The sequence below is a fragment of the Pteropus alecto genome, unplaced genomic scaffold (genome assembly GCF_000325575.1).
Source record: "Pteropus alecto unplaced genomic scaffold, ASM32557v1 scaffold624, whole genome shotgun sequence".
NCBI lineage: Eukaryota > Metazoa > Chordata > Mammalia > Chiroptera > Pteropodidae > Pteropus > Pteropus alecto.
Window position 1 is genome coordinate 45534 of NW_006434851.1, and position 1397 is coordinate 46930.

General features: G+C 36.5%; 1 pseudogene; it reads left to right on the forward strand.

Moving 5' to 3' along the window:
• Positions 1-489: 489 nt before the first annotated feature.
• LOC102886157 lies at positions 490-1397 on the forward strand (annotated as a pseudogene).

Consider the following 1397-nt stretch of genomic DNA (forward strand, 5'->3'; position numbering starts at 1 on the left):
CCCTACAACCTCTCCAACACTAGTTATTATTTCTCCTGTTAATGATAGCCATTCTAACAGGTGTGAGATGGTATTTTACTGTAGCTTCGATTTGCATACGTCTTTTCGTATGTCTGTTGGTCATTTGTGTGTCTTCTTGGGAGAAGTGTCTGTTCAGGTCCTCTACTGCTTTTTTTTTACTCCACTTTCATCTCCTCAGCCATAAATGAGAGTAGTTGAGAGTCATTTCTCTCCTATGAAGAGTGTATTACTTTATGTAGTTTATTTTATTTAGGTTTATTTGGATCCCCAGATCTCTGAGAGGAATTTTTAAAACTGTGGTTTTGTCACTAATCTGGTTTCTTTGGTTGTAGTAAAAGGAGGAACAGAATGTGACTCTCTATACCCTAACAGGAGAGGACATTGTACTACTTGTCTTTGATACTACTCTATTCATTTGAAATCTCTCTGAATTTTTCTTGAAAAACATAAAGAAACTGGAGGTCAGTGATGAAAAACAAGACAATAACAGCCTTCATTCTCCTCAGACTGGCAGATGACCCTCAACTTCCAGTTCTAATTTTTATGCTTCTATTTCTCACTTACATGTTGAGTATAACTGGGAATCAGACCATCATATTTCTCACTTTAGTGGACTCCCACCTTAAAACACCCATGTACATTTTCCTACAGAATTTTGCCTTATTAGAATTTTCATTTACACCTTTTTGTATTCCTAGATATTTGTACAACATAGCAACAGATGGCAGGTTATTTACATATAATATTTATGTCATTCAAATGTATTTTATTGATGTATTTGGAGTAACAGAATTTTTTCTCTTGGCCATTATGTCTTATGATCACTACGTGGCCATCTGCAAACCCCTGCATTATGTAACCATCATGAACAACAGAGTCTATGGAAGGCTTGTCCACTGCTGCCAGACAGATAGTGCATTGATCATACTCCTATCACTTGTGACAGTAAATCTAGAATCCTGTGACTCTAATGAAATTGTCTATTTTTTTCTGTGATTCATCTCCTAGCTTGAAATTTTCATGCTCAGACATATGGCTTTTAGATCAAATGATGATAGCCTTCATCATCACCTTTCTGTGTGTTGTTCCGTCCTACATATACATTATCAAGAACATTCCTTGGCCCAGCAAAGGAAAAGGGCCTTTTCTACCTTTTCTTGCCACATGATTGTACTTTTTATCACTTAAGGAAGCTGTATATTTGTGTACATCAAGTCTTCAGCAAAGGAATCAGTGGCTATTAATAAGGGTGTGACAGGGCTAATGACATCCATCCTTTCTATGTTGAACCCATTCATTTACATCTGAGACACAAACAAGTGAAGCAAGGTTTCAGTGACTCATTCAAAAGAATTGCATTACCCTCAAAGAAATGA